This window comes from Myodes glareolus, chromosome 25 (genome assembly GCF_982192425.1).
Source record: "Myodes glareolus chromosome 25, mMyoGla1.1, whole genome shotgun sequence".
NCBI classification, from domain to species: domain Eukaryota; kingdom Metazoa; phylum Chordata; class Mammalia; order Rodentia; family Cricetidae; genus Myodes; species Myodes glareolus.
The window spans coordinates 8,026,479-8,040,606 of NC_142050.1; the positions used below are offsets into that span (position 1 = coordinate 8,026,479).

The 14,128-nt window shown below is 37.6% G+C and overlaps 1 protein-coding gene and 1 pseudogene across 1 annotated transcript in view; both read left to right on the top strand.

The window, feature by feature from the left end:
- Window positions 1-14,128, top strand: part of Nxph1 (neurexophilin 1) — a 300,334-nt gene that overhangs the window by 187,789 nt on the left and 98,417 nt on the right. The window lies entirely within an intron of this gene.
- LOC148117821 (large ribosomal subunit protein eL30 pseudogene) lies at window positions 7,570-7,916 on the top strand (annotated as a pseudogene).

Consider the following 14,128-nt stretch of genomic DNA (forward strand, 5'->3'; position numbering starts at 1 on the left):
GGTCATTGTGAACCCATTAAAAGGCCAGATTACACTAGACTTCTTCTCAATATGATACTCTTAATATGATACTTCTTAATATGATACTCACCTCAGAGTAAATCTTCTAGTTCCTACTTCATCTTATGTTTTTGCCTCCAGCTTCATTTCTGACCTCATTTTTCTATACTCTTTTCTTACAATTATCTTCCTGTGTTCAGGCAGCATTCAGATAAACTCATGTTAGAACCTTTGATCTTGCTGTTCTCAGCTCAAAACAGACTTTTCTAGATAACCCCTTGACTTAACAGTAAGCTCTTCCCTGATGACCTTGTATAAAACATTAACTCAGTCTCTATCAGCACCCCATTATCCTTACTCTGCGGATATCACAACACAACATTTTATGCACTTAGTAGCTTATATGCTCCTTCCTGCCTTGCCCAGTCCTACCTTGTTTATTAAAATCTTCATGGATCAGGAGATGCTTACTCCTGAAGTTCTAGCTCTCTGAGCAGTTCCTTGAAGGTGTCTGTGAAAAGTAGACATGGTAGAGAGATTGCACGGAGCAGAAAAAGCAGCACATTCAAGGGCGTCAAGGCAGGTATGCCAGCTGCAGAGGAACACTGCTGCTGTTCACATGGCAAACAAAAGACTTCAGAGAGATTGAGGCAGAGAGGCAGGGAAGGACTGTACTTGGCCTTTGCTAAGGTCTCTCCACTACAGTACAATGGAAAATATTGTGTCATAAACTGAGAAGCAAGTGACCTTAGTTATTCTGACTTCAGGATGTTTTTTGATGGGGTAGAGGCATATTAATGACAATGACAAATAAGTAAGGTAGCTAAAATAAAACTTGTGGACATTAATATGAACTCACTGAGTACAGGTACTTACTGCTTGACATAAAATTCAAGAATCCACTCCACAAAGTTGACCTTTGAACTCCACTCGCATGTCATAACATGCACTGCTTCTAATCAACAACAACAGCAGCAGCAATAGAGATGTAGCAATGTAGAGACAAAAGACATGCCAGGGATTCTGTAAGTCATCCTACAGCACACAGCACATCCTTCCACGTGAAGCATTAATCAACCCCAGTATCAGTGGTACTGAAGTTGTGAAACTATCATTTTAGAGCTGACCTTACAAATTGATCAGTGTTCAAAACTTGACACTTGGTGTTGAAGTGTATGGAAGTTAAGAAGGGTGGTGTAATCACATTTAGCTGTGGCTATCCACAGTTTAATGACTGATAAGGGTTCCTGTTCACTGCAGAGCTAGTCTGCTGCCATGTAGCCATCGATTCTTCTCTTTATCCTGTATCTTACCTTCGCTTTCGTGGAGATAGAACCAGTAGAGAGGGTAGAGATAGTTAGGATTATACTTCATAATTGAAGTGTGAGTATCTGGCCATATATTTTATGGCAGTGGTATAGATGTTAGAACGCATGTTTGGCTTGAGACTCACTGAGTTAATTAGAGCCAGTGAGTCAGCGAATTGCATGCATCCGATATGATAGAATACTGATTCTAAGAAGAGGTTTAATCAAAAATAGCCTTGATATCCTTCCTTTGGGGAGCATTACCATCACTCAGTATATTATTGGATGATCAGTTAATGAATGACTATCTGAAAGCAATTATTAATAATTATCTTATTAGCTTCATATACAGGAACCCCAAGCACATTCATCACAATTCCCTTCATCCTTTATAGGCTTGTGTTGACAGGAAGAAGCCAAATTAGCTGTATTGTGTTTGTGAATAAACCTTGAGGCACTTAGACATTCATGAGGCTTAAATTTCATTTGCAAAACGAGGAACTGAAAACAAGGGATCAGGATTTACCCTTCAGCAAATGTATTGTTTCTCCCACACGTGTGATTGCAGCATCCTTTCATTCTGAAGGTCTCTTGGGAGTACAGAAGGTATCCAACCCAATACATTTATATTTCAGATCTTCAAAAGAACTAAAGAATGTGTACTCTTTTCTTTTTTATTGCTGGATGATGCTAAACACATCATCCAGATTCAAGCAATGCTGACTTGTACCTTAGTTGAAAGTGTCCTCAGGATACTAGTTTTTTCTCTTCTGATACAGAATATTTCAAGCCAGAATATGGAAAGAGAGAATACCATTAGCCTAAAATCAGTCAACCTTTCTCTCTCTCTCTCTCTCTCTCTCTCTCTTTTTCTTTCTTTCTTTCTTGCTCTCTTCCTCTCTTTCTTTCTGTCTTTCTCTTTCCTTTCTTCCTTCTTTTCTTTACTTTTCATTTCTTTTTTTTTTTTTTGAGAAAGGGTCTTTCTTCTTCCTACATAGCCCTGGCTGTTCTTGAACTTTCTACATAGAACAAATTGGCCCCAAACTTACAGAGATCCACCTTCTTCTGCCTTCCAAGTGCTGCGATTAAAGTCATGTGCTACTATGCCAAGTTATGTATTGCTATCTTTAAATAGGAAAAAGTTTAGTATGTAAAAAGGATATAGTGTTAGACTTCCTTACTATCCATTTATTCCTTTCTCTACCTTGGTTATCTTTGGTGAATGCTTTTACCCTTACCATGCATTTATGGTGGAGCCTGAAGAGGCATGTGTTTTCAAGGCTCAGTTGCTGTTATTGGACAGGCAGTTGATCTAGTCCATACTCTCTTACATGTTTTCTCACTCAAATGGGCCAATAATCTTCTGTCATCCTACTTTATGGGAATTTATTCCTATTCTCTTATTAACAGTTGTTTCTACATAGGGAATGAAACTAAAAATGTGTGTTCATTACAAAATTTTACTTGAGTTTTGGTTAATCCTAGTTTTATTTTGTTTATGTTTTCCAAGACAAATAATGCTTCGTGGCCTTTCAGATGATTAATAAAGTAATGGGATAACTAATTTAGAAGCTAACAAATACACATGTTTTAGCTGACCCTTCTCTATCCGCATTCATCTGTAGTGTTAGCCGTACCTATTATCCAGCAACCGTTTCAAGCTCTTTGAACACATTGAATTTTGAAACAGATATAGATAATTATATAGACTGTGCATGAGAAAATACTGTAGCAATCTTATATTCCCATCCAATTTATTTCTGAAGTGATAAGGTGAGTCCAAGGAACTTGGAATGATGTCTAAGAATTGTATACTTCATCGAGTTAAACTCCAAAGCCAGTAGTAAAACTGAGGAGAGTGTAGAGTGTGGCTGAGTGCCCGCCCTTCCCCACACAACAAAAATGCTGAGATTAATTCTACACTATAAAATTACATGAACCAATAACTGGGGGGATATATCAGTGATTAAGAGCACCTACTGTTTTTGCAGGAGACTCCAGTTCAGTTTCTTTCACAAGTATGCGTGATCACAAACCACCTGTAGACAGTCTCCATCTCTAGACAATCTAGTCCCTCTTTTGGACTCTGTGGCACTGCACCCATGTACATAAGCCCATAGACAGACACACAAAAAATTAATAAAAAATAAAATATTTTTAAAAATAAATAGGATCACATTAACCCAAATTTTCATTTTATGATGAATAGATTTAGATGTTATCATATAAGGGATAAAGCATCCAAATATATTTCTAGTTAAATAACAATGGAGTCACCTTGCAAATACTTAAAAATTCTGACTTGTTCCTTTAAATGCCCAGTGGAAAGAGGAAAGATTTAGAAATGAATGTTTCAATTTGATTTGTTCTCTTTTAGCTTCATGTTTGAAAAGATGATACATAAGCTACTTCTCTATAAACTTTCACATATTCTATGAGTTGGGAAAGATATTTTTGTCATAATTTGTTTTTATTCAACAAATAATTATCACTGTGACACTGGGAGAGCTTGGGTCACAAGGCATTTTTATGCTGAAAAGTTAATAATTTAGTTGTTAAAAAAGACATTTTATTGTGGAATGAAAATTGTTTGACTTTATATATATGTATACATATATATATGTGTGTATGTATATTTGTGTGTTGACATATATTTCTATACTTATATGTGCTGACTCAAAATCACACACATACATATTACACCCATATTTATGTAAATGTGATATGTCGTTATTGGGAGATGTGGAAGGCATTTAAGGCCAAAATAGATTGAGAAGTGACAATTTCCATGAAAGAGACAGAAATGATTTCAATTGTAAAGGTTTGAGCAGGTAATGAGGAAAAAGATTATACAGGATATCGAGGATAGCCAGAAACATGGAGCAAGGAAAATGTCCTTGAGGAAGTTAGTGACTAAACAGGAAGGGAGAAGTAGTGAAGGAAAAATAGCTCAGGAATTTTCACCTCTTTTGTACAGATTCTTGGAACAAAGCTCGTGATGATGTAATGGTGACATTGATTAGTGTTGATTGTATATTGGCATTTAGGTTGTACATGTCGTGTGGATATCTCACTCAGCAATTCTAAAGTACCTTTTGATAGTCATTGTGGTTTTCTACGTCTAATACAGAACTATGCACACGTGCCATTCTTGTAAGCGGTTGAGTTGATCAGATCCAGGTGAGGCTAGCCTGCCTTGGGAATTCACTCAGGTTTGATGCTGTGTAAGTGCCTCCCCCTCTTCAGATGAGTGGAATAGTCTCTTAGCAATGTAAGTTTTATATTTCTTCCTCCACTTCAGTGAGCATTTGCAGATTTAGCAAATATTCAGAGTTAATAGAGTTTAATATTCAACGTTTCTACCTACAAATTCTCCAGATGACTTGATGTCAAGTATTTGAAGGCTGTCTCTTTAACATGAGATTTGTTCTTTCTTCCTGGGGCAAGCATATGGATTCTGCAGTTAGATTGAGTGCAGTGATGATTGAGAATACTGCAGTTGCATAGGGCTGACTTTCGGGACCTTTCTTGTTATAACCACACCACTTCTCCAGAACACTAGAAATGTGCTATCACCTCCATTTTATAGATAAGAAACCCAAAATTAAAATGTTTAAATAGCTTGTGTCTAAAGGCATACTTCTGATGGGAGATAAGTTGGGATTTGAGTTCGGTCTCATCCTGCTTTCTCCACGACTTTTGCTCACAAGTGGACAAAACACACAGATAAAACTTGTTTGTTGTATGTGTTGTTAATTATGAACATCTAGAGCAATTTTCTCATATTGATGATTTGACAGAGATTACTTTTCTCTCAAACTTTAAGTTTGATTTCCACAGCTGTCTGGTTATATGTTCTCTAATCTACTGGTTAGTTGGCTAAATGTATTAAATGATTTTCACCCTCTGTTTTTGAAAAGAGATTTCCCCCCACATAATATATCCTGATTACTGTTTCCCCTTCTTCTCTAGTCCTCTCAGTTTCTCCTACATCCTCTCCCATCTGGATCTACCACCTTTCTGCCTCTCATTAGAAATAAACAGGCTTCTAGCGGAAAGTAATAAAATATAACAAAGTATAATAAGATAAAAAAGCTATCTCATTGGACTTGGACAAGACAAAAAGAAGAAAAATAAGGGGGAAGAAAAACATGAGAACTGGAGTTCTTGATTTAGGGAGGCTTATTTTCTTAACGGTTGCTCTGAGGTTAGACTTGGATGTGACGATGTCCTGAAATCAGAAAGAGCAGAAGTGAGGAAGCATGGCATACTCTAGGGAGCAGCTTCTTTGAAGCCAAGATTTAAACAGGGGATAGTTAGAAATAAAACCAAGCAGTGGGTCAGGGTCAGTTTGTAGGGGTCTTAAGTGCAAAATCAAGGGGGCTGGGTTTCATGATGTGAGAAAAGTTGCCGTGGAGGTTGATAATAGGGCACTAAGGGAGGGGGATTTCAGGAGAGGAATTAAAATAAGAACCCATGAGGTATACAACAGTCAATTTTCGGAGGAATGAGCAACACAAACTAAAGAGTAATTATAATTGATCAGATGCCCACCAATTATGAGGGGAAGAGGAATGTGAAAAACCATCTTTAAGGAAACAGACAAATTTAAATTTTTGGACATTCTCGTAGACAGAGTGAACTGTCATGACCAATGTGGGGAGGGGCAGACACAATATAGTCAAAGAAATGAAATGATTAGATATCACCACAATTTGTAAGATGTGACTGCATCATAGTTTAAAAAGCTATGCAGCCATTTTGTGTATCACTGAGAATATTTGACTGATGGCTAGTTTTGAGATTCTATTAGAAAAGTTTTATTCTCATTATTTTTAGCTATGATAACATTTGGGGGGAATGGAAGACAATTATTTTCTTATGATTATTTGCCTATAAGCATCATATCTACCCCATTATTTCAAATTGTCCTGCAAAGTGGTTTTTTTTTTTTTTTTGTGTGTGTATGTGTTTGTTTGTATATGAATAAAAAGGGACAGAAAGAGACAGGGATCCAATAAGCCATTTCATGATACATTCCACTGATTTAAGGAACATTCTGTAAGCCTCACCAGTCAAAGATTAACCATCCCTCAGTATTTCCTCACTGGGGACCAGGTCTACAACACATGAACCTTTAGAAGATCTTGAGTTCCAAGCAATAGCACTATGTTGGTATGTGTATGACCAATTCTAACTGTACTCAGTTCTATGTCATTTTCTATACCTGTAGCCTCATCAGGATACACAAAAATCAAATTTGACATAATTTTAAAGATTACTGAATATAGCCTGTACGGATGTTCATCAGAGCGTTGTGCTCTTCTTCCAATTTTCCCATGTGCTGAACGCTTTTATCATAACAACTGAGCTAGAGGGAATGGAAGAAATAGGTCAGGCACTGGAGCCTAAAGCAGAGCAGTGTGAGTGGTAAAGAAGGAGCAGATGTTGCTAGGATAATTGGCATCAGCGGGTGAGTTGTTCAACTATCAGAGGAGTTCCTTAACGTTGGGGCCTCGCAGAGTGGATGTGGACACACTCTGAATGGAGACAGGAAAGGCTTTCGAGAAAGAGCTTGGGGAGAAATGTGTTCCGTTTTACAAGTGTTTAGTTCCCAAAGGGCGTCCCAGTAGAGTACTCACTGGAGGAAGACTCTCGGGATCTAGGCTAGAGACACGACTTTGGTGGTCAGCCGTAGAGGTGGATGGCTAAATTTCTACATGTAGAAGAGTAATATGGGCAAACTGAGAATGGCCTGTAAGAGTGCCTCCAGGTGATGAGAGGAACAGCTTGCCGCCAACAAAGCAGACAAACAGGCCAAATCAGAAGGACAATGCAGGAGTAACATCATATAAAGAAGTGGAGGGGATACACTGTGCATGGTAGGCAGACTAGTAACATTTTGAAGCTGAGTAGAGATCATCAACATAAAAAGACAGACAAGTGCAGCATAGACAAAAGGCCCTGGAGATTACTCATGAGGGTATTTTTAACTTGCGTGAGAGGTTTGTTTAAAAGACTGTCATAGTGACCTATGGAGGAGACACAGGGCTGTACCAAGAAGAGGGACTGCTGATTTGAGGAGGAAGGAAAACGTAGATTCTTGTCATGGCTTCTGTGTCATAAAAAAGTCATGGGATTCAATTATTTTTTTTTAAATAAAAATCCAGGCTTAACTTTTTCCTACTCCCTGGCCACCTTGACAACTACTCTTGTTCGGTGGCTACCCCACACCTAAGGCAGGAAAATGGTCCCAGAGAAGATGAAAAAGTTGCTGGAGTGGATCAATGTGAGGCTCTAACTTGTTACAGGAAGTTGAAAGTGTGTGCTGGGATGCAGAGTTTGAAGATGATCATACAGGGCAAAGTGAAATTGGTTATCCTCACCAACTGCCAAGATTTGAGCAAATCTGAAAGAGAAAACTATGTCACATTGGCTAAAACTGGTGTCCACCACTACAGTAGTAATATTATTGATTTGGTCCCAGTGGGAGGAAACTTCTACAGAGTATGCACACTGGCTATCATTGACTCAGGTGGTTCTGATATTACTAGAAAAATGCCAGAGCAGACAGGTCAAAAGCAAACCAGGGAAGTTTTTCTTTCATAAAATTTCAACATAACTCCTTTAAAAAATATTCATGCTTAACACAGGGATAGCTAACATTCTTCCAACATGTATTGTACTGGTCTTTATGCTATTCAAAACAATAGATATAGTCAGGACTGTACTAATCCCAGCTATATGTCATTTCCTGTCACTTTGTTACTATGCAGGGTGTAAGGTTTGAGTGCACTGCTGTTTTTACCACTGACACCTATATAGAAATAGAAATATTTTCTCTCCTGCTCTGGAGTCTCACTGATTTATAATTAAGTTATTAGGCTATTAGTACACAAAAATACAACATTTTGAAAAAATCATACCTTTACTGAGGAGTAAAATGATGCTCTTATACAGTAAAGAGAGATTCAAAGACAGAAAAAAACCTCTAAATAGTTTACAGTGTGTTAAAAATATATGCAGGCTAAAGGTTAAAGTCATTAAAAATAAAAAGAAAGAAAGAGAGAAGTAGGGTGTGGTAGTACACACTTTTAATCCCAATGCCTGGAAGGCAGAGACAGACAGATCTCTGAGTTCAAGGTGTGGTAGCACACACCTTTAATCCTAGCACTGGGGAAACGGAGACAGGTGGATCTCTGTGAGTTCAAGGACAGCCTGGTCTACAGAGTTATTCCAGGACAAAGATATACAGAGAACCTGTCTCAAAAAATAAAAGTAAAAATAAAAGAAATAGAGGTTAAAATAAAGATGGAAAATACACAGAGAATCTTGATACTATATGCTATTATGCTCTCTTTGAATTGTTTGATTGCTGAGGAAGGAGCAACAGCTGCTAAAAGACTTTTGTTTATAAATGCTGCTGAACTAACCCAAGATAGATATTTTGAAAATACCTTGGCTTCAAAATTGGAGTCAAAAGGTATGTTACTTTGGAGAAGAGATTTTGCTTTTGTTTCCACAGAAAATGAGAGGCTGTGGATACATTCTGAGTTAAGATAAATCAGGTTCGAAAAAGGAAGACCACCTGAGAAATCTTCGATAGGAACAGATGGCCCAGATGACAGAGTTCTACATCCAGAAGAGATTCAAGACTGCTGCCTGAGATGATCAAGACTCACAGGATACTCCAATCAGGACTTGATTATAACTCTAAATTTTCTTTAGGTCCCCATAAGATCATCAGCGCCCCCAAACAGCAGGAAGTAGCTTGGAATACTACGCCCACATTCCCAACAAATGGACTATGGGTATTTTCCTTTGTTTAAAAAAAAAAGAGGGAAATGGTGTGGGAGAATTGTCTGTATCTGTCAATCATATTTTAATAAAACGCTGATTGGCCAGGCAGGCAGTATAGGCGGGAAAGCCAGACAGGAAGTAGGGGTGGAGCAAAGAGACTGGGAGTATTCTGGAAGCAGAAGCTTTCTCAGTCACTCCTACGCAGACCACAGAAGAGGAAGCATGTAACTTGCCCAACTGAGAAAGGTACAGAGCCATGTGGCTAATGTAGATAAGGATAATGGGGTAACATAAATTATAAGAGCTAATAAGTAGCCTGACCTAATGGGCCAATCAGTTTATAATCTTATGGAGTCTTGTGTTTGATTTTCCTTGTCAGTTGCTGGTTGTGGGGTACCAGGCGGGACAGAAACCCCAATAAGCCGGCCCTCATGTTACACTCTTATTTTGATTTCCAATTTTTTTTTTTAAAAAAATGAGAAACTGTCCTAACAAGTTGCTATGCATTTGTAAGTATTTCTAGTAAGAAGTTAGGAGGAGACCAAGTCCAACCTTGTATTTTTGCTTTATTATAAACTTCTCTATGCTTTATTAGGTCTAAATATGCAGAAAAAGTACAGCTGGTATTCTGTTTGAGTCACTAGTCTTGAATGGCAAATACTTCTCTGGCCAACTCCTGGCAGAGCTGTTAGAGGCTGGAGGACATGTATGGAATGGTCCCAAGAAGACTGAAGTACATGATTGCAGATCTGAAGAGGGAGGTGTTCCATTAGGAATCCACCTAGTCTTCTTAACTCTGTGTTTCCCAATATCTCAGAACATTTGCCAGAGGCTTGAGCACAAACTGGATTCTCACCAAGTCTCTTAGCAAAGCCTTCAGATCTCAATTATCACAAAAAAGACAAAAAGCCTCAAATCCTCTTTGTGATTCAGGCATCTTCTGCTAGTCCTGAGCAATGTCAGTCTGAAGGTTTCGGGAAGCATTTTGTGAAAGTGCATTTGCAGATTAACCCACGGCATTCCTTCAAGTAAATGACATAATGAGGGTTTAGAACAATGAGTCAGAGGCCTGGCCTCTGATCCTGAGGTGACTGACTTTGTCTGTGACCTTCAATTAGTTACATAATCATCTTTTGGCCTGAAAATCAGTTCTCTAATCTGTGGTAGGCGAACTTTGCTTTGGTTCATTTAGGGCTATGGGAAATTCAAGGTGCGGTTAGTTCTCATGTTTGATTCTTTCTTTGAATCTTTGCTAGAGGATATCTTTCCCTTTGAGCACATAGACTTCAGTAGCAAGGAGAGGAAAACCAGTCCTATAAAGAGGAAGAGAAGTCCTGGTATCCTCCCTGAATTTCTTGGGATTTGATTCCGTATGACTGATGCAATTAATAGCTTGTATATCTTTCAATGTTTGTCTTTAGTGGGAGTAATAACTTTGTTAAAATCTTGTGCATTATTTAAAGGGTTTATTTGTTATATATATATGAATGTTTTGCTTTGTGTATGTATGTATGTGCACCATGTGCCTTATTAGTGCCCACAGAGGCCAGAAGAGAGCATTAGATCCCCTGAAACTGGAGTGACACGTGGTTATTGGGCTCCATATGAGTGTTGGAAAGCAAGCCTGGGTCCTCTATAAGAGTAACAAATGTTCTTAACTGCTGAGACATCTCTCTAGTCCAGAGACTAATTTTTGTAACATTTGTCTTTTTTTAACTAAATAAAATCCAGTTGTAATGAAAGCCAAAAAGACATGAAATAAAAAGTAAAATGGGCATAAATTTTGTTGTTTTACTAGCTTCTGATCATTGTTAAAGTGTTCTTCCCCCAGTCTCCCCACACCTTAGCACCTCATGATGCCGCGCTTTCTCTAGGTCTTGCTTTTGGCTGAAGTAACATGCCAGGCTGCTGCTTGGGCTTCGTGACTTTAACAAGCACTCAAGTTTCCATTCTCTTTCTTTATGTGATGCATTAAAGGTCTAATAGAGATAGCACAGGTCTTGGTGCTGGTATACACAGTTTGATGCTTTAGGTCATAGAAAACTGATGAATTCTTTAACCAACTTGGAAAGCCCCATGATGCATATGGTCCTCTATGAACTAGTTCCTAATAGTTTCTTCCATTACTTCTTTCTGGAATGATCTGTTTAGATTTTATGCTTTAATAAGAACAACATAGAAATTATGTAGATATAATATTTTCTTTATTACAAACTTTATTTACATCTTCTTATTCTCAAGGCCATTTTCATATCATACCATGCCTACTAAACTTTACTTATACTTCACATAACCATTTCAAACTATCTTTCCTGGTCTTTTCTCTCAAATGGTCAAAATGATTCTACGTCCATCCTATTTACATACTTTTGACTTTATGGCTCCGCCGTTTTCTTCTATTTACCTAGTATAGCTAGATAGTGATCTCAAGATTCTTTGAGTGCTTGATATACATAGGCTAATAATATGTATATGTATGAGTGAACCGGTTGATATGAAAGGATGAATACAGTTTTATATTTCTGTAGAATTTCATATGCCGTAGGTAGCTCAATTGCTTAGGTAACTGGGACTCATGTAATCTTGAATAATAATCACTTGATAAGTGAGGAAGGGTAAATAATCACTAGTTAAGTCAGAAATAAAAATCACACACACACACACACACACACATACACACCACACATAAGTCTATAAAGGAGGAGAAAATAGGTACAAAATTGACATCTGTAATGAACTAAACCTCAAGTCTGTAGCATATACTCTTTAGCTAATATCTCATGTAAAACCGACAAGACTTCCAGGCCTTCAATGCTCCAAGTTGCCATGGCAGCAGCACCATCACTCTTGGCTCTTTGAGTCATAGGATTTCAGGGGAGAATGGCCTGACACTATTAGGCAGATTGCCAAGGGGCTGGGAGAGGTTACTGAAGCATTTTATTACTGACACTGAAGAAATGATTATAGATCTGGAAGCAGGAGACCTACCATACCGTGGCAATGAGATTCATTGGTTTTCAGAGAGTTGCATTTTGACTTTTAAAGGAGATTTTTAAAAATGATAGTCAAATGCACTTCAATGGATTAAAAAGAATAACCATTTTAAAAGCAGAAGGAAGACGCTGCTACAGAGTATATTCAAATCCATGCTTCTTAGCAACCAGACCAGATTTCACCTATGAAAGAAGGCTAGAGTTACAATAAAAAAAAGCCTTTTTGGTTCTCTAGAGAATATAAAGGCATATTAGAGAAAGGAACCACTTTGAGGTCGGTGGATGAAAGGCACTGCATGGGCATAAAGTACTTTTGCAAAAGCGAAGGACAAGGAAGAAACAGCGTCTAGACTGGTGAGCTTATCTCGGGTACATATGAGAATAATTGCCAGAGTCAAAATGAGAGACCATGACAACGAGGATCATTAGGGTGTTCAGAAGTTGGTCTTATTTTTAAACATAGCAGCTACAGTTTCTTTGCTGAATCAAAGCCAAGGAAATGTAAAGCAAAGGATGTGATGGCTTCGTAACTTGCTAATATTTCTGCAAAGGGTTTTCACAGTAAAAGGAAATGAAAAGTACAAATACAAATATCACTAGTGTGGTACTCTCTTTGATGTCAACTATCTGTAGACAAAATATCAGCTCCAGTATTGGTTCTTAGTAATCCAACCAGGTGGGAAGCATCGGAACATTTGTGTATAGTTCCTTGATAATATAAGAAGAAATATGAAGACCCAAATTACACAACAAATTCTTTTTTTAAAAAAGAACCATCAAAGGAAAAATGCAATTTCTGTTAATAGTATTAAAAAGTGGGTAGTTAAGCTAGAACTTCCACTTCCTGCAATCGAATGAGATCTTTTGTATATATACAAAGAAATGGGGCCGGAAATGATTCTATTCATATATCAAAAACTGACACGTAGATTCCATCAAGATAATTCAACTATATTTTTGAGTGGTATGAAAAGCCTCGTGTACTTGAGAGAATAGAAATGCAAATGAGTGTGTTCTGGATAAATAAAGAATAAAAATTCCAAACTAGACTGCTTACGTTCAGCAGAGATTTGAGCATGGTCTGAGAGGACAGAGGGGCCATTGTTTTCTACTCTGGTTATTTTATAAAGGGCTACATTTCCCCTTGGAGCCAGACCCCATATGGGGCTAGGATGTCGAAAGCCTTCTACGTCTTGCTATCGTTACTCTAATGAGATTGGTCAAGGCCACATGCATTCTAATTCTTGACAAATTTAAAGTAAACCCAGTAAGTTGTCCTAGTTGCCTTGTGCCGTCTTTGTTTGAAGAACAGGTGAAAGAAATGAGTAGTAGATAAAAAGTTCATGGCTTTAGTTTTAGAAGCATTGATGCGAAATGACTTTAAAATTATTTATGCACTTGGTTGTCACTGCCTTTTTGATCACAGAATTAATTTTAAGCCTATATTTGTGACATGCCAGTGCACAGACACAAATCTTACACAGGGCTTGTTTCTTGACTTGTTTCTTGACAATTCCTTTTATCCTCAAAAGTTTGCAGTATTTAGTCAAGAGTTTTGAAAACAATGATGCACAGACGTTAAAAATAGGCTAACTCAGCTCTAGAAAGTTCATTTCTAACTGAGACCAACTTTTATAAATTATAACCAATTTATAATTGCTAAGAAAGTTGACTTTGTAGGAACCATAATAAATATGTCCTCATTAAATATAATGACCAATGTGCTATTAGGGGAAATATCATTTCTTTTAAAATCTTAGGATAAGTTTTCATAGCTAGTTAAAAATAGTTCAAACTCATTTTGAGTTTGGTGTGTTAACATGATATTACAAACTGCTATGTGGATAATTCTCCAAAATTACTGAAATTGCTCTTTATATTGGTAGGCAGTAACTACAAAGTATTATCTATAAAGTGGAGGCAACTTGGTGAAAAATGCTCATATTGCTGTCCAAAGGCTGGAGTTATGAGAGGGTATAGAGCAACACCCAGTAACAAATGGGAAGAACCATCTGCTGTATATTACAA